The 22,572-nt window shown below is 41.0% G+C and overlaps 1 long non-coding RNA gene across 14 annotated transcripts in view; it reads right to left on the bottom strand.

Annotated features, from left to right (window-relative positions):
* The window catches only part of LOC147362036 (uncharacterized), a 233,028-nt gene extending 210,976 nt beyond the window's left edge, over positions 1-22,052 (bottom strand). For all 14 annotated transcript variants that reach the window (XR_015137718.1, XR_015137723.1, XR_015137719.1 and 11 more), the window contains exon 1: positions 21,729-22,052. This is a non-coding gene — a long non-coding RNA (uncharacterized LOC147362036). The remainder of the gene's footprint in view (positions 1-21,728) is intronic.
* Positions 22,053-22,572: the final 520 nt, after the last annotated feature.

Raw genomic sequence — 22,572 nt, 5'->3', positions numbered from 1 at the left:
AAATACAAAGGATCATAAGAGACTACTATCAACAATTATATGCCAATAAAATGGACAACGTGGAAGAAATGGACAAATTCTTAGAAAAGTACAACTTTCCAAAACTGGACCAGGAAGAAATAGAAAATCTTAACAGACCCATCACAAGCATGGAAATTGAAACTGTAATCAAAAATCTTCCAGCAAACAAAAGCCCCGGTCCAGACGGCTTCACAGCTGAATTCTACCAAAAATTTAGAGAAGAGCTAACACCTATCCTGCTCAAACTCTTCCAGAAAATTGCAGAGGAAGGTAAACTTCCAAACTCATTCTATGAGGCCACCATCACCCTAATACCAAAACCTGACAAAGATCCCACAAAAAAAGAAAACTACAGGCCAATATCACTGATGAACATAGATGCAAAAATCCTTAACAAAATTCTAGCAATCAGAATCCAACAACACATTAAAAAGATCATACACCATGATCAAGTGGGCTTTATCCCAGGGATGCAAGGATTCTTCAATATCCGCAAATCAATCAATGTAATACACCACATTAACAAATTGAAAAATAAAAACCATATGATTATCTCAATAGATGCAGAGAAAGCCTTTGACAAAATTCAACATCCATTTATGATAAAAACTCTCCAGAAAGCAGGAATAGAAGGAACATACCTCAACATAATAAAAGCTATATATGACAAACCCACTGCAAACATTATCCTCAATGGTGAAAAATTGAAAGCATTTCCTCTAAAGTCAGGAACAAGACAAGGGTGCCCACTTTCACCATTACTATTCAACATAGTTTTGGAAGTTTTGGCCACAGCAATCAGAGCAGAAAAAGAAATAAAAGGAATCCAAATTGGAAAAGAAGAAGTAAAACTCTCACTATTTGCAGATGACATGATCCTCTACATAGAAAACCCTAAAGAGTCCACCAGAAAATTACTAGAAATAATCAATGACTACAGTAAAGTTGCAGGATATAAAATCAACACACAGAAATCCCTTGCATTCCTATACACTAATAATGAGAAAACAGAAAGAGAAATTAAGGAAACAATTCCATTCACCATTGCAACGGAAAGAATAAAATACTTAGGAATATATCTACCTAAAGAAACTAAAGACCTATATATAGAAAACTATAAAACACTGGTGAAAGAAATCAAAGAGGACACTAATAGATGGAGAAATATACCATGTTCATGGATTGGAAGAATCAATATAGTGAAAATGAGTATACTACCCAAAGCAATTTATAGATTCAACGCAATCCCTATCAAGCTACCAACAGTATTCTTCACAGAGCTAGAACAAATAATTTCACAATTTGTATGGAAATACAAAAAACCTCGAATAGCCAAAGCGATCTTGAGAAAGAAGAATGGAACTGGAGGAATCAACCTACCTGACTTCAGGCTCTACTACAAAGCCACAGTTATCAAGACAGTATGGTACTGGCACAAAGACAGAAATATTGATCAATGGAATAAAATAGAAAGCCCAGAGATAAATCCACGCACATATAGACACCTTATCTTCGACAAAGGAGGCAAGACTATACAATGGATTAAAGACAATCTCTTTAACAAGTGGTGCTGGGAAATCTGGTCAACCACTTGTAAAAGAATGAAACTGGACCACTTTCTAACACCATACACAAAAATAAACTCAAAATGGATTAAAGATCTAAACGTAAGACCAGAAACTATAAAACTCCTAGAGGAGAACATAGGCAAAACACTCTCCGACATACATCACAGCAGGATCCTCTATGACCCACCTCCCAGAATATTGGAAATAAAAGCAAAAATAAACAAATGGGACCTAATTAACCTTAAAAGCTTCTGCACATCAAAGGAAACTATTAGCAAGGTGAAAAGACAGCCTTCAGAATGGGAGAAAATAATAGCAAATGAAGCAACTGACAAACAACTAATCTCAAAAATATACAAGCAACTCCTACAGCTCAACTCCAGAAAAATAAACGACCCAATCAAAAAATGGGCCAAAGAACTAAATAGACATTTCTCCAAAAAAGACATACAGATGGCTAACAAACACATGAAAAGATGCTCAACATCACTCATTATCAGAGAAATGCAAATCAAAACCACTATGAGGTACCATTTCACACCAGTCAGAATGGCTGCGATCCAAAAGTCTACAAATAATAAATGCTGGAGAGGGTGTGGAGAAAAGGGAACCCTCCTACACTGTTGGTGGGAATGCAAACTAGTACAGCCACTATGGAGAACAGTGTGGAGATTCCTTAAAAAACTGGAAATAGAACTGCCTTATGATCCAGCAACCCCACTGCTAGGCATACACACTGAGGAAACCAGAAGGGAAAGAGACACGTGTACCCCAATGTTCATCGCAGCACTGTTTATAATAGCCAAGACATGGAAGCAACCTAGATGTCCATCAGCAGATGAATGGATAAGAAAGCTGTGGTACATATACACAATGGAGTATTACTCAACCATTAAAAAGAATACATTTGAATCAGTTCTAATGAGGTGGATGAAACTGGAGCCTATTATACAGAGTGAAGTAAGCCAGAAGGAAAAACATAAATACAGTATACTAACGCATATATATGGAATTTAGAAAGATGGTAACAATAACCCGGTGTACGAGACAGCAAAAGAGACACTGATGTATAGAACAGTCTTATGGACTCTGTGGGAGAGGGAGAGGGTGGGAAGATTTGGGAGAATGGCAATGAAACATGTAAAATATCATGTAGGAAACGAGTTGCCAGTCCAGGTTCGATGCATGATGCTGGATGCTTGGGGCTGGTGCACTGGGACGGCCCAGAGGGATGGTATGGGGAGGGAGGAGGGAGGAGGGTTCGGGATGGGGAACACATGTATACCTGTGGCGGATTCATTTTGATGTTTGGCAAAACTAATACAATTATGTAAAGTTTAAAAATAAAATAAAATTGGAAGAATAAAAAAAAAAAAAAAAAAAGACTATTTACTTATCACAAGAAAGTATACGACCACAGGTCTGGCTGAACTAGCTCCAAGTCTCCTGGATAAGTATTCAGGAAGGCAAGATCACCATTAGGCTGGAAGCCGCAAGCTTGGGGTAAAACGTGAAGTCCACAGCACAGGCAAAGGCACAGTGACATGTGTGGCTGCTGCTTCACACCACGGAGGTGAATCAGCAGGTCAGCAGCAGTGCAGTGGGCCCACAGGTCAGAAGGGACCGTGCAGGTCCCAGAAGGCAGAGAACCCTATGGTTCTCCTGACATTTTGTCAGGGAAGTGGGAGGAGGGGAAAGAAAGCAGTCAGTAAGATCCGTGACTTGAAAGCTACAAGCTCTGAGTACCTGCCCAGGAAAGGGCCAGGCGCAAACAGCCGAGAAGTCTATTAAATGTGTGAAACAATTATATTTTCAAGGAACCGGCGAGCCTGACAAGAACCGCAGTTTGTTCACATCTGAAATGCCCTGGGGTCTCCAAACACATCCTCAGAAAGCTGGCTAGCTCCCATGAGCAGGTTCCCCGGTTGGCAGTAGGTGTGGCTGGGCGTGGAGAATAACGGAGATGAGAGTTCTCCCAGAGGCAGAGCCAGCTGCTCACAGAGGACAGATGTGGGGGAGATCTGCCCACAGGTCAGAAACAGAAGCAGGCAGAAGGTCAACAGTAGCTGATTCCACTGCCCACAATGAAGGAGTCACTAAGGTCACAGTGGCTGACCTCACTGCCCACAATGAAAGAGTCATTAACCCATCCCTCGTGGATCTGATAACTGCTAAGGAGTAGTGACTGCTTTTCCAAGTGAGAGTTTCTCATTGCAGTTATCCTGTTTTTGCATATTAAAAAGCAGAGACATTACTTTGTCAACAAAGGTCCGTCTAATCAAGGCTATGGTTTTTTCAGTGGTCATGTATGGATGTGAGAGTTGGACTATAAAGAAAGCTAAGCACCAAAGAATTGATGCTTTTGAACTGTGGTGTTGGAGAAGACTCTTGAAAGTTCCTTGGACTGCAAGGAGATCAAACTAGTCCATCCTAAAGGAAATCTGTCATGAATATTCATTGGAAGGACTGATGCTGAAGCTGAAACTCCAATATTCTGGCCACCTGATGCAAAGAACTGACTCATTAGAAAAGACCCTGATGCTGGGAAAGATTGAAGGTGGGAGGAGAAGGGGATGACAGAGAATGAGGAGAGTTGGTGATGGACAGGGAAGTCTGGTGTGCTGCAGTCCATGGGCTCACAAAGAGTCGGACATGACTGACTGAACTGAACTGATCCTGCTTCTATGGATGATGTGCTTGTGTGCTCAGTCACGTCCAACTCTTTACAACCCTGTGGACTATAGTCCACCTGGTTCCTCTGTCCATGGGCTTTCCCAGGCAAGAATATTGAAGGGGGTTGCCATTTCCTCCTCCAGAGGATCTTCTCAGCCCAGGGATTGAGTCCATGTCTTCTGAGTCTCCTGCAATGCAGGCAGATTCTTTACTGATGAGCCACTAAGTGTATTTAGAAGTGGTGATAGCAGATGCCTTGTCTTTGCATTTCATATAAATGAGGTTTCCGAATAAGACAAGTTTCCATATACCATCCACCGAGAAATACGCCTTATCCAGGTATTCTAGAATCTGAGTTGGATGTGATAATTGGACAGGGGAGGTGAGTAGCCAACTGGACAGTCAAGTAGCTGAGACAGCTTCCCATCTTCCAAGCAATAACATTTTACCTGGATCATGTCTTCCCGAAGTAAAGGTTACTTCTCTGTCTAATTTGCAACTCATTGTGGTCATACAACTAAGCCCTGCCCAGGAGGATGGAAGCAAAAGCATTGCGTGTCAGCTCCTAAAAGACTTCCTCTGAAGATAAGGGCCATGTGGATATGTTCCAGTGTCTCCTAGTTTGTAGTCTATGGGAACTTGAATAGAATTTGTATCCTATTCTTGTGTGAAAACTGCATAAATCTTCATTATGTTAAATTGGTTCATAGTGCTTTTCAGGTCAACTATATCTTTCTATTTCTTTGTATATCCATTCTATTAATTTTTGAGAGTTTGATATTGAAATGCCAACTAAAAATCTTAATTTATCTACTTAAAAACTAATTGGATTATATAGTGGAACAATATGTAACCTTGTTCTGTATTTTCCAGGTCTTCCATAAATGTGCTATCATACTTTCCTTATTTAAAAAATAAAAATAGAGGAAAAAAAGATAAGTGGCAAGCACCTTCTACATTTACCTTCAGTATCTATGCCTCCATTTCACTACTGGAAACGCATTCTGAGACTGGCTGCCTCTGCCCACGAGTCGGGGGTCACAGCAAAGTGTGGTGGGGTGGTGACCTGAGAGGACCCTGGATCCCTGAGACTTCACTGGACAACACTCTTTAATAGCACTGACCTTCCTGATCCAGACATTTATACTTGTCCAAATAACATAATTCCAAACCCTACTGAGGAACAATTTTACTACAATGTCTCTAACAATGCAATACTTGCCTTTTATCTGTGTATCACTCCTCACCAACCCGCACCCTGCTTCATTTCTTAAAGTGCTGCCCACGGTTTTACTGAATGGTGCTTCAAACCATCTTTCTCTTGTCCATCCTGTGGGTAGTCACTTATAGCCCCTTCTAGGGGATTCTAAAATGAACATTTCTACCCATTCATTACAGAACCGTGTGGAGGCAAACACTGATTCAGCTCTCTCACTTGGGCTACAGAGTCTCACATCTCATTTTTGTGGACATTGTCTTGCCATTATGTTTAAGCATGGCTCATGAGTTACATTAATTAAATTGTTCATGAAACAAAATGTAGCCCAGGCGTTTTGTAAAGGCTCCTGTTTGAAAGAGTGTTAAAACCAAACAGGGCTCTACAGACTTTGTTATATCTTGAGCTGGATGGCATGCTATCATTATATGGAAGTCTTACAGGCTTCCATAACCTATCTGGCTATCTTCATTCAGTTTTCCATCTTGATTATTATTGAAGAGAGCTTTGTGGGATCACCGACTACAAGATGGCAACTTCATCCACAAAGATGATCTTTATGATAATAAAACAATTGTAGAAAACAATATTGGCAACTGCACATCAGATATATCCAATTTTAAAGTGGCTTTAATACCAACATTTCCAAAATTCTGTCCTCATGGTAAAGGTTTGGCCACATATGTACAAGTTATATGTTAAAAAAAAAAAAAAGGAATTCTGTAACAGTAAGTTTGAACGAGAGTGTTAAATAAAAGTTAACAGGTTTTAAATGTGCTAGATGCCCTCACGGTAGTGGTAGTGGTTGAGTTGCTAAGTCATGTCTGATTCTTTCGACTCCATGGACTATGGCCTGCCAGGCTCCTCTGTCCATGGAATTTTCCAGGCAAGAATACTGGAATGTGTAGCCATTTCCTTCAACAAGGGATCTTCCCTACCCAAGGATCGAACCCGAATTTCCTGCATTTCAGGCAGGTTCTTTAGCACTGAGCCACCAGGAAGTCTCCATGGTCAAGGCCATCTCTGAGCAGTGGAGGCTCAAGCTATTGGGCATAGGTGAGATGGCGTTTCACAAACTCATTGGACTAAGAATCCTGCTGCCCTCAATAGCCCAGGTGCTGTGACACATAATCGGATACATGCTATGTTGCACTGTCAGGACCATTTGACCTTGGGCAATCAGGAATCAAATGCAGCTCCCTGGGACTTTGGAACCCACAGTGGTCATGGCACAGAGAGCAGCAACTTACTAGTGTTTTTTCTGTTCACTCAAGTCATGGAGTCAGGTTGAATAAATAGGTCTTGTATGTAAATTTATTGGAAAATGCTTAAATCATAAAAAAGTCTGGAGGCTAGTATTAAACTCCAAATCTGACCATCCAGAAACTGCTAATGTTCAGAATAGCATCCACAGCTTTTTGGAGCCAATGACTGAGCTCAGCAAGATCAGCCCAGGGTTGTCATAAATCATGGACTGTTTGGCCAAGATGCCCAATGAGGCATACAATCTCAATAAAACTGAAAAGTCTGAGTTCAAAAATCTCACGCACCAGGGAAGGTGACAGAGGAAGACCTTCACTGGGAGAATAGATCTCATACGCGGGGTTCTGTAGACAAGACCGACCAGATCTTTTACAAAAGACCGATGTAACAGATGACCTCTAGAAGGAATTGTTGCAGCTGTTTATTCTCATGTAAGGCAGGTTTGCCAATTTGACATTTTAATGAAAATCAAAGTCATTCCAAAGTTTGTACAATAGAATAAAACCACCAGTATGAAAAATGATCTAACCTCACAGTAAATTGGACCCTGAAACACCTAATCACCTTATCGCCATCCAGTTAAAAGCCATTATTGATGTCAGGAGCAGTTTCTCATTAATGGACACCCAGAGAAATCAGAACCCACACTTGTACAACTGTGTGTGTGTGAAGTGGGAGAATGGGGTCAACTATTTTGGTTGAAAATCAGATTTGATATTTTTCTATATTTATAATACATAACCTCTAGAGTTGTGGTGATTTCAAGATCAGCAAACCACAATTTTTCTGCCCACAATTTTCAGCTGTTCATTTCTCCTCAGCATAAAAAATTGCCTGCTTTCCATACCACTTTTAAGCAATAAAAAACTGTAGTTAAAATATATATATATATATATATAATGGTTAAGACTGTGTCTGATTGCCATTAGCAAAAAAAGAGATAGTAGTTCTACACTGGCAAATTTTGTTACTTCCTGTCTTACTCACAGAAGAGAGGATTGTAGAGCTTCTCAGCTGTGAAGTAGATTATATATATTAAAGTAGTTTTTTTTTTTTCCTCCAGGCTGAATAAATAGGTCTAATATACTTAATTTCATTTAGAAAGTCTTAAAAAGTCTCTGGAAAGGATCTAAGGTGTATTTTTCTTTCTTCCTTATCCAGTTCTTCCTGGCTACAAACTTATATTACCATTCTAATCTTTTTCTCTCTCCCTCACATAGTCACAAATCCAGACTCTCAAGAAAGAAAGAAAAAAACAAGAGACAGACCCTAGAACAAATTACTTACAGACAAAATACAGAACAACTCCCTTTAACTCCACATAGCTCCATGGCTAAAACTAAGTCGGTTAAAATTACTAATATAGTGAAAACCAAAGAATCTTCACAAAACTTTTGATAAAGAAGCTTCACATTTCTCAACTATCTGGGACTGACATCCTACATCTCATTTCTATATCATCACGTCTCAAAGTTTTGTCACTAAGGCAAGATTTATCTGTCTTGGGTGGGGGCATGGCAGTGGTGGGCAAGAGGTTACCAAAAAGGCCAATCTCTGATCCCAGACCTGCTGAGTCAGAAGCTCAAGGTACGTCCTTTTTGGACTGGTCCACCTACTGCTTGTAACCTGCTTCTTTAACAAAGTGGTGCTCAAATGTTGGAGGTTTGGAATTACCTGATGTACGTGTGCAAACCACCAGTGTCCTGCTCCACCATGGAAACAGGTCATTAATCAACTGGGTTCTGAGCATTAATAATATGAACAAACTTTCCAAATGACCCTGACACTCCCCCTGAGTTTCAGGATTGTGGCTTCGCATCTATGCCGTATAAGCTGAATGGCCGTAAGCAGGCAGGGAATAAAGATTCAATTAGGAAAGCAGGTACCCAGGTTTTCCTCCCAGTGAATAGGCAAGACTTGAGATAGATCTCATTTCAGTCTGTATCAATACAAAAGTAATTTTGTAAAAAATACACATTTTATTAATAATAAATACCTTCTAAAAGATATGTATAGCAACACATATATATTACAACAAAATTAAAAGAAAGGGTTATTTTAACACTAAGGTGGTTTGTTGACTACTAAATGATCTACTTGGCTCTCTTTCCCAGAGTTTAGAGACAGACCCAGAACACACAGCATGGCTTGTATGCAGTGCATAAGGTCTCTCAGCTCACTTCAGTTCAGTGGCTCAGTTGTGTCCAACTCTTTACGACCCCATGAACCACAGCACGCCAGGCTTCCCTGTTCTTCGCCAGCTCCCAGAGCTTGCTCAAACTCATGTCCATCAAGTCGGTGATGCCATCCAACCATCCATCCTCTGTCGTCCCCTTCTCCTCCTGCCTTCAATCTTTCCCAGAATCAGGGTCTTTTCCAATGAGTCAGTTCTTCTCATCAGGTGGCCAAAGTATTGGAGTTTCAGCTTCAGCATCAGTCCTTCCAATGAATATTCAGGACTAATTTCCTTTCGGATGGACTGGTTGGGTCTCTATACAGTCTAAAGGACTCTCAAGAGTCTTCTCAAACATGACAGTTCAAAAGCATCAATTCTTTGGCACTCAGATTTCTTTAAGGTCTGCTGCTGCTGCTGCTGCTAAGTCGCTTCAGTCATGTCCGACTCTGTGTGATCCAATAGACAGCAGCCCACCAGGCTCCCCCATCCCTGCTTTCTCTAAACAGAGAAAGCCCTTAACTGTTACTGTTAACAGGTATGTAACAGCGTAACAGCAGGAGTGCTGGAGTGCTTGCTATCTGTCTGTCTGTCTGTCTGTCTTTCTACGTCCTCCCTCCCCACCCCCACCCAGCAAGCAGCTCACTGACCATCTCTAGTAAACAGGATTTCTCTCCCCTGACTATACTCTGCAATAGAAAGATGTAAAAACTCCAAACGTCTCCCTCTTCTTTTCAGACAACGCACCAGGGACTTGCTAAACACTCCGCCAACAAGCTCCAAGTGCTTAAATCTCTTAAACTGTCCCCTCCTCGTTCTGCTTAAAGTCATAAAATCGTTCCCTCCATTTGGCCCTGGGTTTTGAGCCCTCCCTCTGGCCCCTGCATCCTACTGTCCACAGACTGGCCAAGCCCAAGTAACTGAGTGGCTTCCCAGCCCAGTAACCACCTGTCACACGCTGTATCCGTCCCCTTTCCTCACCAGGTATTCCGCCACAAGGGACTGGCTTCCTTCTGGCTGGCATCTTACCGGTTAAATTGATGAAACAAAGAGGCCATTGGACTAATGAGGTTCCAGTGATCTAGGAGCCTTCAAACAAACCAAAATCTAAGTTCCTAAATGCCTCAGGTAACGAAATCGAAACACAGTGCTGTGTGCTATACTAAGTCATTCAGTTGTATCTGACTCTGCAACCCTACAGACTGTAGCCCACCAGGCTTCTCGGTCCATTGGGATTCTCCAGGCAAGAACACTGGAGTGGGTTGCCATGCCCTCCTCCAGGGGATCTTCCCAACACAGAGATCAAACCTGGGTCTCCTGCATCGCAGGTGGACTCCTTACCATCTGAGCCACCCGGGGAGCCCTAGAATACTGGAGTGGGTAGCCTATACCTTCCTCAGGGGATCTTCCAGACCCAGGAATTGAACCAGGGTCTTCTGCATTGCAGGCAGATTCTTCACCAGCTGGGCTTCCTGGGAATATGTCAATGCTACTCTTCCAATCTGTTCCACCTTCTCCACCCCCTTCCCCCCACGGTGCCCACATGTCCACTCTTGGCTTTTAGCTAATTAATAATGTCCTTACTTCCTCCTGCCCAATTCTATACCCTATCTGCCATTCTCTCCACTGGCAAGGTGCTCCTAACCACTTCCCCCATGACACTGACTGGTTCCGGTCAATTTTGCTCAAATACACTCTTACAATTTTTGATAAGCCTCATTTTCTCTTTTAACAATAATTATAGAGGATTCATAGCCTAATGGTTAAGATTTGGGCTTTCGCTTCTGGGGCCTGGGTTTGACCCTTACTCGGGGAACTAAGATCCTGCAAGCTTGCATGGTGTGACCAAAACAAGACTTGGGCTTCCCAGGTGGCACTAGTGGTCAGGAACCTGCCTGCCCATGCAGGAGACGTAAGAGACATGGGTTCAATCCCTAGGCTGGGAAGATCCATTGGAGGAGGGCATGGCAGTTCACTCCGTATTCTTGCCTGGAGAATCCCACGGACAGAGGAGCCCATAGTCCATGGGGTCACACAGAGTCAGACACGACTGAAATGACTTAGCATGCATGCATACAGGACTCACTAGATATTAAGCACTTGATAATATTCACATTAATAGTACAAAAAATACATGAGTGCACATCTGTGATATAAAATTAGTTTGATTTCCATGCCTTAAGGTCTCCACACTATCCAGGTAGAAAAATTCAATGGTTGTGCAGAACAATATAAGTACCGCCATATTTTGTTGATTTTGCTCTCTTTGCTGAAGGATGGAACACACAGCATCACCTCCATTCCAGTCTTCACTCACCTGGCATATTTCAATGCCTTTAGTTTTCCCCATCTCGCCAACCCAAATGACGTGGTCTGCTAAGGAGTATGTGGGGACTTCCCCGGAGGTCCAGTGGCTAAGACTGTGCTCCCAATGCAGGGGACCCGGGTTCTACCCCTGGCTGGGGAGCTAGATTTCATATGTCACAACTAAAAGTGCACACGATGCAACTAAAGATTCTGCATGCCACAACTAAGACCCAGCACAACCTAAATCAACATATATATATATATATATATTTTTTTTTTTTTTTAAAGGATGGTAATGCTCTCCTTCCAGAAGCCTACATAATTCACTGATGGAGGTGGCAGAATGGACATCATAATTTACTATTCACTGTGAGTTATTCTATGAGCACCTAAATTCAGTATGCTGATAGAGGTCAAAGTAATCAAAAAAGGTGAAAGCCCAAAGAACTTAAACCTTCGCACAACCCGAAAGGATGTCTAATGGCCAAGATCTCATTAAAAGATAAGGTCTGCGTGTAAAGGCAGACAAAGGCAAGAGAGGCGGGCCGCCTGTGATTGACGGCGCACCTGCAGCCTTTGCCCACCTGAGACCTGCACCAAGGGGTCAGAAGCCAAGGGCACCAGGCACTTCAGTTCAGTTTAGAACAAAGAGCTTTATCCTCCTTCCTTCCCTGGGCTCCAGGTGCCCGAGTTCTTCTATACAGGCCACTTCATCTCATTATCTAAAGAAGTTTAAAAATCCACTTATGTCTTCAAAAAGAAGACTTCAGTCCTTGACACTCAGTGTGAATGCTTTTAAAGCAATTAAGGTCCCTGTAGACAAGTACTGTTAAACTCAAGATTTAGGAACAACAAGTGCAATAAACAAGAAACACACACACACAATGCCCAACAGGGTCGGACTGTATTTCTACATTCCATGCCTTACTTCTAATTTACTCTGCCTCTTATTCCAATAAAGAACAAAAGGATGTTAGAAAATATACTTGATTTGCCAATGTGATTTCCCAAATAATGACTTTACTTTGTTGCTGCCATTGTCAAATTCACACCCCAAACCTCCTTCTTCAGTGCCCCATGTCTGCACTTGTTGGGTCTCATGAGAGTGTGGCTCTAGTCCCAGGGCTGCTGAACGACCAACTCTAAGCCACTGGGGTAGAGACTTCAATTCCTTAGGATTTAGTGGGATGAACGGAGTTGTAGTAAGGGCTTTTATATTATTTTGGGAGCATGTATTTAAGCATCTTCTATGTCAGAAGCTCTGCAAAATATGTGGAAAATATGACAAGTGTAATCAGTCCCTGCCCAGAAGAAGCTTAATTTAATAAGGGAATCAGAGAGAGCTGACCATTACAGTCCATCATGATCACTGCTGCAGCATCATCTTGCCTGACCCTCTATTATGTTAAATCCAATTCCACTCACTTCAATTTGATTTGATTTGATGCATCACACATACGCATATGGCCACACCAGATACCTTGTCATCTCCACAACTTCCCCATATTTATAATAAAATTCTAACTCCAACACTCTAACCTTCCCATTTTATTACTTATTCATTTGAACATGTAATTATTTGCCTTGCGGTTGTTGCTCAGTCACTAAGTCATGTCTGACTCTTTGCGACCTCACGGACGGCAGCACGCCAGGCTCCCTTGTCCTTCACTGTCTCCTGGAGTTTGCTCAGGCTCATGTCCATTGAGTCCGAATGCTGTCTAACCATCTCATCCTCTGCTGCCCCTTTTGCCTTCAATCTTTCCCAGCATCAAGGTCTTTTCAAATGAGTTGGCTCTTCTTCTCAAGTGGCCAAAGTATTGGAGTTTCACCTTCAGCATCAGTCCTCCCAAGGATTATTAAGGGTTGACTGCCTAAAGGATTGACTGGGTTGGTTTTTGCCTATCAAGATCATATTGATCCACTGGCCCCTTTAAATTTCCCTATACTAAAGTACAGTATTACTGGATGTATAAAATACTCAATAAAAGTAAGAACAGAAATCAATGAAATAGGAAACATTTAAATAGAAAAATGTTAAAAATGCAAATTATGGTTTGCTAAAACAATAATAAAGTTTATAAAATCATAATAAGATTTAAGGAAAAATAAATACAAGGAATACAAATGAAAAAGTCAGTATAGACATTAATACATAAAATATTCAATATATAAAAAAGAATAAATGAAATTTATGTCAATACATTTGCTAATTTAGACAAAATAAAATTTCTTCACAAACAAAATTTATAAAAACTAAGACAAAAATAGAATTCTAATCCTACATTCATTTAAAATTAATACCTTTCATTAAAAACTTCACATAAAAATATTTCAGATCCAGTTGGTTTTCCTGAGAAATTCATCATGGCATTCAAGGAAGTAATAATTCAATCTTACATGAAATCCTTCTAGAAAATAATACAAAAAATGAAAGACTTACCACCTCATTTCATGAGGCCAATATAAACTTGATAACCCAAATTCACCAAGATCATTACAAACAGAGAAAAGTGCAGGGCAATTTTTCTCAGTAGTTAAAGATATGAACCCTAAACATAATACTGGCAAAGAAAAATCTAATCACATATTAAAAGGGAAATCCATGACAACCAAGTAATTTTGCTCCTATTATTAACACAATAAAGAAAGAAAACATGATCATCTCAAATTCAGTAAAAACCATTGATGAAAATAAATGCATATTTATATTTTAAAACTTATCAGCAAACTCAGAACTACAGGAAATTAAATCCCCTCCTATTAACCTATTTTCCTCTTACCTCCCACATGAAAATATTTCCGACCATTTAATCCACATTATCTCTGCTTTTCTTCAGCTTCTATTTTCTACAATAAACAGCCTATTTTTCTTACTGTTTTCCCCATACTTGCTTATATAATACATGTAATGAAGTCTGAGTTTTCTGCAGTATGTGGATGGTCTCTTAACTAAATTATCACCTCCTAGAGGTGAGGGCCTATGCATAAGACACACATTTAAGAGATAAATCATTTTATTTTTTCAATAAATATAAAGTTGGACAATGTCTCAGGCACTAACTTTTGTGTTCTAAATAGCCAAAAGACACAAAGCTTGCCCACCAGAAATTCAATCTAGAAAAGGAAACAAACATATTAATGAAAATAAACAATAAACCTAATGGGCAAAGTCAATGAACAGTGTAAGAACAGAAAAATACAACCGTATTTGCATGTATGCTTAGCTGTGTCTAACTCTTTGCTGCCCCATGGACTGTAGCCCACCAGGCTACTCTGTCCATGGGATTTTCCAGGCAAGAATACTGGAGTGGGTTGCCATTTCCTGCTTCAGGGAAATCTTTCTGACCCTGGGATCAAACCCACTTCTCCTGCGTCTTCTGTATTAGCAGGAGGATTCTCTACACAACTTGTTGGGCTTCCCAGGTGGCTCTAGTGGAAAAGTACCTGCCTGCCAATGCAGGAGATGTAAGAGACTCAGGTTTGATCCCTGGGTCAGGAAGATCCCCTGGAGGAGGGTGTGCCAACCCACTTCAATATTCTTGCCTGGAGAATCCCACGGATGGAGGAACTCTTTGAGGCACAGAGTCTCAAAGAGTCAGACACAACTGAAGCGACATAAGCATGCACACATGCATGATAAGACTTTAGACCTTAGCTTCTATCTTAGTATTTACTGAATGGAGGAATTATAATTTTCTCTGTATAGTCTCTAATATAGGTATATGCAAATAATACTACTTACATGTCCCTGTTATTCCCTTCATAGGTTGACCTAATACAGTTCTTCTATCAATAAATAATTTATGCCTTAAACAAGACCACATGCATATTGGGAGAAATTCTAAATTTAAAAAAAAATTAAAAGCACTTGAATTTCACTGCAACTGTAGGATTAACTAGGGATAACACTGACCAAGTCACTTGATCTTTTTGTGTCTCATTTTCTTCAACTACAAAATGAGGGAAATAATTACCCCTGAGTTTTCAGGTTGCTAGAGAGCTGGAATAAGGGAAATAGGTAAAAACCTTTGGTAACTGTACAAGGATATATAAATTAAAGATACTGTCAAGCCAATGTTATCATGATGACCAAGTTTCATAGGATGAGTATGATTCAAGAAAGTCCTATAATTGGTGTTTGGATATTTGGTAGCTTTGATACAAGCAGTTGGAGTGGTGGAATCAAAGACAGAGATGACAAGGAAAATGAAACAGGTTCTCTAAAATAATAGCTCCAAGAAAGTTAGCTCTTGACTGCTAAAAAACAGCACCATTACATACAGGGGTTTGGCAAACAGCAGAAGGGTGTGAGTTGGGGACCAAAACACTGGTCCAAGCTGTAGGGTGAGCTCTAACTCCAGAGGTTGTACCAGGCTATGCGAATAGAGGTCCACAAGGTGGCGCAGCGGTCGAGAATCCACGTGCCAACGCTGGAGAAGCAGGAGGCACGGGGTCTCCTCCTGGGTGAGGAAGACCCTCTGGAGGAGGACACGGCAATCTGCTCCAGTACTTTTGCCTGGGAAATCCCATGGACAGAGGAGCCTGGCAGGCTACAGTTCATAGGGTCACAAAGCGTGAGACATAACTGAGTGCGCGTGTGGGCACATGCACACACACACACACACACACACACAGAGTCAATCAGCAGTTCCTAGACACATAACATAGCAAGGAATTATTTTCACACTCTGAGATCCTCAGTATTTCTAACTACTCTCCCTTCCTTACTCAACATACAGAGAACCTTAAAAAAAAAAAAAAGAAAAAGCTATTTAGCTTTTTAACAGAAAAGTTGCACAGTGGAGAAAAGTGAGTGGAGGTCAGGGCCACGGGCGTTGTCCCTCTGCTTGAGGACACACCAGACGGGTGTGACGTTTGTGTACAGGGTCTCAGAAGCAGCTGGCACGAAAGAGCAAATAAGGTCAAGTTGATGTCCATGCAATCAGAGCAGAGGGGGATTAAAGAGGAAGCAATGACAATGAAAACGCTGTAACACTGTATTATCTCTGGTGAGTTATCGCACGGACCAAACGGACCAAATTCACCCTGTTTCTGCCTTTGTAAATAGTTTTACTAGACTCCAACTGATTCATTTATGCATGGTTCTAGACACACAAGGCTTCCCTGGTGGCTCAGATGGTAAAGAATTTGCCTGTAAGACAAGGGAACTGGGTTCAGTCCCTGGGTCGGGAAGATCCCCTGGATAAGGAAATGACTACCCACTCCAGTATTCTGGCCTGGAGAATCCCCATGGACAGAGGAGCCTGGCGGGCTACAGTCTACGGCATCACGAAGAGTTGGACATGACAATGACTAACAGCCACTTGGCACCACATGGCAGAGCCGGGGACCAAAGCGACATAGGATGCCGAGCAAATCTATCTACTGTCTTCCTTTTACAGAAAAGCTTCCTAAACTCTGTGTTAAGAGGAATGGAAGAAAAGAGATATTACAGGGAATAGAAACTCTCAACCCAAGCCCAGAGCAAGAAGTGGGATTTGATGTCTGAGAAAAGCCTGATTGCAGGAAGTGGTGATACTTGGACCAAATAAACAGAACAATTACAACATATATGCATCATGTTATTTAAAATGAATTGAGAACAGATGAATAAAATCCAGCCTTTGATGTCCTAGTTCCTGGATTTTCTCACAGATGTCATCATCTCTAAAATAAATATTTGAACTAGATGATCTCTACAGCCCATTCAGGCCTCAAGGTTCATGACTGTAAGCATTTCCAGTGTCTCCAAGAGTAAGTGCCTTGCTCTTCTTCAGGAAAAAGGCCTTATTTCATTCATTTTCTTTTAAACCAAAAGGGAAGACGCACTGATGTGGATTATTGCATTTTTCCTCCTTAACACTTGTTGATGAAAACAGTTGATTCTTGTGGAAAAAACCTTTTGAAAGATCTCAGATCATAAGGAAAACTGAACTGGGAACTCCATTCACATTTTATATGAATAGGGAGATGACGGGTATCAAGTGGGCACATGTCTCACAAGGAGAAAATAAACATTTTTTCTGCTGTGAATTCAAGAATCTAAACTCATACCACCCTCACCTTATTCCTAAATCTCCCCATTTCCTATGCCGCCTGTCTCAGTCAATGGCAACGTTATCCACTTAGTGAGCTCAGTGGGGAGAAGTAGCTGCTAATGACCTGCTTTTTAGTCTCTGCAGAGATTTCTAGAGCATATGACGGGGTTCCAGCCACATGACGGGTTCCCAGCCCTCTTTTGTTGTTATTGTTTAGTTGCTAAGCTGTGTCCAACTCTTTTGCGACCCCATTGACTGTAGCCCATCAGGCTCCTCTGTCCATGGAATTTCCCAAGCAAGAATATAGGAGTGGGTTGCCATTTCTTTCTCCAGGGGATCTTCGCAACCCAGGGACGGGACCCACGTCTCCTGAACTGCAGGCAGATTCTTTGCCATTGAGCCTCCATGGAAGCCTTCCATCCTTCTCTAAAGCTTCCAATATCCTCGTCTCTCTCCCTCTCCACTGCTACTCCACCAACTAGGTTTAATCCTCCATCTTCTCCCCTGGAATCACAGCTCCCTTCCTGGTTACACCCCCCTGTACACATGTGGTATTTTGTTTGTGTGCACCACTGAGTCAGTCTGGAGAGCGCTCAGATAATAATAAGTAATGACAGTGACTGTCTGAAACATCTTGCTGGCACATCTCCACGCCCCACTGATCTGCAGGCCTGCCTTTATCCAGCTGAATCCAAGCCTCACCCTGCTAACTAAACTTATCTCTCGATGCCACGGGCACCTGTTTATAGTTACAGAGATGACACAGGTCCAAGGAATAGCAAAGGCACTCATCCTAAGAGATTATAAAGAAAACAATGGCACTCTATTTCCAGTTATAAACAGCCATACGAAGTTCCTGGCTTATATTTTATATGATGTGTTAGTGTAACACATAAATATAGCAATGCAGCTTACACAAATTGAGGATGAGTCTGCTTGCTCTCCTCTACATGTACTAAATACTATTTTGCCTATTTAGAATTTATTTTTTATATTGGTATCATGCACTTTGGATAAACTATACATAGGCTTGCCTAGTTGCTCAAATTAGACACACGTGAATGTAACTCAATGCATTAAAATCTATGGGGAGAGTTGATTAACCATACAGAAAAAAATAAAATTAGATCTTCATCCTACACTATACATCAAGAAACAAATTTCAGTGAATGATAGCAGTAAGTATAAAAATAAAATTAAAGATATATAAAAATAATGCATATCTACTTATCTGATGGAAAATATCAAAGTGGCATTCTGAGCAAAGGCTTTCACATAGAGACAGTTGATAGAGTTAACAACATAAAAAATAAATATTTGCTTAAAAGTAAAAATAATATCAAATAGGGCATATCATTTTAAAAAATATTACATATATTATGTTTAAAATTAAAAAAAAGATTTGACAAACCATCCAGAAAAGGAGGATTCAGCTAAGAGAAAAACTAGCAAGGAAAAAATAGACAATTCACAATGAACTACATAAACATATTGTTGCTCATTTCTGTCTCAGGACTGTTTCATAAAGATTCAGACTTAAACTGAAGTTAATTTTTTTCTCAGAAAATATTTTTTAAACCCTAATTTTAAGTTGGCCTGAAAAAGAAAAAATATATATTTGTCAGTGTAGCTAATTTGACCACATGTACCAGTTACATTAAAATATTAACTTAATAGTCATAATTCATCTTGAGAAAAATCAGAGATGTATAAAAAGGATTATATACAAAGACATTCATCATCAAAACATAGAATAATATGACATGTTTTTGAAAGAGAAGAAAATTTGCTCACTATATATATGTAAAGAACAAGCTGAAAAAAAATATATATATAAAACTATAAAAATGTAGGGGGCTTAATAAGCGGCACATTGGTAAAGAATCTGCCTGCCAATGCAGAAGATGCAAAAGACACGAGTTTGATCTCTGGGTAGGGAATATCCCCTGGAGGCATGGCAACCAACTCCAGTATTCTTGCCTGGAGAGTTTCATGGACAGAGGAGCCTGGCGGCTACAGTCCATGGGGTCACACAGTCAGATACGACTGAGCGACTAAGCACACACACAGAGCACATAAACACGTAGGAAAAAGACTAAGAAAACGCAGGCCAGAATTTCATGTGAGACTTCTGCTCCCAACCAAAATGGGGTAACAGAACAGATTTATCCTCCCACTTGAAACAACTAAATATTACAACAAAACACGTGGGAAAAAAAAAATCCCTCAAAACACTGGGTGCTGAGCAAGGCAGTGACTTTTAAGAAATGGGAAGTTGGGAGTGAACAAGATGAGCAGCAAGAAGCACTGGTAAGTGCTATTCCCACTTGCCGCTCGGAGAAAGTTTCCGGGTCACAGTACAGGGAAGAGAGGTGCAGTCAGAGCCAGGAACTGAGGGGTCAGAACTGGAGGTCCAACAACAGTCAGGTGGGATGTCGTTCTCAGCATCTCAGAGACGGGGAGAGATGCCTAGGGACGGAACTCCAGAGACCTGCAGGGGGCGCTCTCAAGAACTCTGCTGACTGCTATCAATCAGTGCGTGCCTGTGAGAAATCTACCAGAGATCTGGGGGGAAAATACCTGAAGGATTAAAGGGAACTGCTTCTGGAGTTCCCAGAGGGCAAGAAACCGTGCCTGTACCAAACAGACACAGTAATAAGCATAAGTCAGAGGGCATCAATTCTGTTCAGTTCAGTTCAGTTGCTCAGTCATGTCCGACTCTTTGCGACCCCATGAATCGCAGCACACCAGGCCTCTCTGTCCATCACCAACTCCCGGAGTTCACTCAAACTCACGTCCATCGAGTCGGTGATGCCATCCAGCCATCTCATCCTCTGTCGTCCCCTTCTCCTCCTGCCCCCAATCCCTCCCAGCATCAGAGTCTTTTCCAAGGAGTCAACTCTTTGCATGAGGTGGCCAAAGTACTGGAGTTTCAGTGCAAGTGCTAAAAAGGGGTCTTGGCTCAGGAAGACCTGTTCCTTCTAGCAAAGCCTCGAAAAAAGATCTCCAAGTGACTTAACCCTTGCCTGGTAGCAAGCTTTAAAGTCCTGGAGATATAAAGATACATACAGGACCACAGTACATCCACTGTGTCCATCAGCCAGCCAAAAATTACAAGGTAAATAAAAACATAGGAAAGTATTACCCATAATGAGGATAAAACTCCATCCATTGAAACAGATCCAGAAACAACAGAGATAATAGAATTAGTAGACAAGAATATGAAAACAGTTTCTGCTACTGTATCCCATATGTTCAAGTAGATAGAGGAAAGAACAAAGATTTAAGAGTCAAGGAGATATAAAAATATCCAAATTGAATTTCCGAGCTAAGAATTATAATGTCAGGGAGGAAAAACACAGATGAGATTGATACCAGATTAAACATGGTGGAAGAAAAGATTAGTGAACCGATGAGTGATAATTCTCATTAGCTTTCCATTGCTTTTGTAACAAATTATTGCAACCTCAGTGGCTTGCTAAACACATTTGCTATCTTCAGTACTGTAGGCCTGAGGTCCAACACAGGGTTAATATCAAGGTGTTGGAAGGACTGCTTTCCTTTTAGAGGTTTTTGAGAAAAATCTGTTTCTTTGCCTTTTCCAGCTGCTAGAAACTGCCCTCATTTCTTGATTCAAGTCCCTTCCTCTATCCTCAAATCCAGAGGTGATTCATTGAGTTTATCTTGTGTTTCATGCCTGTGATCTGTTCGTCTGCCTCCTTCTTCCACTTTTAAGAGCTCATGTGATTAACACAAGCCTCCGAGATAAACCAGGATAATCACCGTATTTTAAACTCATCTCAATAGAAATATTAGTTCTATCAAGACTAAAGAACATTAGGAATGAAGAAATATCTCAGATAAATGACCTCAGCTTCCCGCTTCAGAAATAAGAAGAGAATTAAGTTAAACCCAAAGTAAGCAAAAGAAATGGAGAAGGAAATGGCAACCCACTCCAGTACTCTTCTTGGAAAATCCCATGGACAGAGGATCCTGGAGGACTGCAGTCCATACAATTGCAAAGAGTCAGACAAGACTGAGCAACTGGGCACACATGCACGCAAGCAAAAGAAAAAGAAAAAAAGATGACAGTAGAAATCAGTTTTTTAAAAGGAAATACATGTATACATTCTATTTACAGATTTTCTCTACTCGGAATTTTGATAGAAAGAAATGGACTCCCCCGGTGCGGAATTTTGATGGAAATAGCACATTGATATTTTCAGAATTCAATAAACCCATTAAAAAATCTTCGGGCTAGTAGATGTACAACAAAGATCACTTTTAATAAAGAGTAAAGCATATTCAATACTGAGATGCAACTATAGTCGAAGTCTTCAAGAAATTAAAGCCAATTCTTAGGAGGGAAGGATATTCTTTATCAAGGCCATGTTTCAGCAGGCACACAAAGTAACAACTCCATGCATCCATTCACTAATTCCACAAACATGTTTTAAGCATCTACTTACTGTAACCTAGGCAGCATTCTGGGGCCTGGGGATACATCAGTGAAGAGCCCATAAAATTGTGCTTCTGGGTCGCAGCCTATGGACACCGTGACTAGGGACGCTGCCCACAGCGTCTGGACCACATCCCTCTTCCATCTCCACGTGAGATGCTCATTTGGTCCTTTTGACGGAGTTTTTCAGAGATGTTTCACCCGCACATGGGGCTGCTCCCTGACCACGCACCTCTCTCTTTCCACACCTTTTCCCCTTTCCAGGGCTTGGAGGCACGTTGAATGCGTGAGTACGTGCAGGTGCGTGCATGCTGAGGGGAGCGCCGGCTAGGCCCCTGCCAGATGCAACGCGTCTTCCCATTTAATATATTCGGACTTGGCTGGGATCTAGCCAACAATGCAAACCTATGCACAAGCAGTGACCTTCTTTGTACCTCACAAACCCTATAGTTTCTCCCTTCAGTTGACTCCCTTTTGGAGCCCAGAAAAACAGTAGCTTCCATTATCTTCTCCATTTCAATTCTGGTCTGAGATTTAATCTTTTGTAGCAGAGATTCTGGGCTGTATTTTTTATTTATTTATTTTATTTTATTTTTATTTTTTGGGCTGTATTTTTTAAAAAGGACAATGTGGATATATCTTGTCTTTGACCCTAACTCAGGTGTTTCTTGGCTCCATGGCAGTAAGTTGAAATGGAGAGTTTAGAAAACACCTAGAGAATGGTGTAGCCTAAAACCACAGGTTGGCATAATTAGCGTCAATGGCATAGCCCTCAAATCAGTATTGACTATAACTTTTTCTTTAGGTCTTTACTAAATTGTGCTTTCTTTTAGGGGCTGTGTCACCTTCATTTT

This window comes from Bos grunniens, chromosome 12 (assembly GCF_055505025.1).
Source record: "Bos grunniens cultivar Pamir isolate PY7600 chromosome 12, Bosgru_T2T1.0, whole genome shotgun sequence".
Classification (NCBI taxonomy): Eukaryota; Metazoa; Chordata; class Mammalia; order Artiodactyla; family Bovidae; genus Bos; species Bos grunniens.
The sequence above is the reverse complement of the archived record's forward strand: the minus strand, read 5'-3'. Positions and strand labels throughout refer to the sequence as shown.